The sequence below is a fragment of the Esox lucius genome, chromosome 8, assembly GCF_011004845.1.
Source record: "Esox lucius isolate fEsoLuc1 chromosome 8, fEsoLuc1.pri, whole genome shotgun sequence".
NCBI lineage: Eukaryota > Metazoa > Chordata > Actinopteri > Esociformes > Esocidae > Esox > Esox lucius.
In genome coordinates, this window is record NC_047576.1 from 21,404,950 (window position 1) to 21,405,257 (window position 308).

The window sequence follows — 308 nt, forward strand, 5'->3', positions numbered from 1 at the left end:
GAGGTCTGTAATTTGTATCATAATTACACTTCAACTGTGAGAGACGGTATCTAAAACAAAAATCCAGAAGATCACATTGTATGATTTTTAAATAATTAATTTGCATTTTATTGCATGACATAAGTATTTGATCACTTACCAACCAGTAAGAATTCCGACTCAATCAAACAGACTCCAACCTCTCCACAATGGCCAAGAACAGAGAGCTGTGTAAGGACATCAGGGATAAAATTGTAGACCTGCACAAGGCTGGGATGGGCTACAGGACAATAGGCAAGCAGCTTGGTGAGAAGGCAACAACTGTTGGC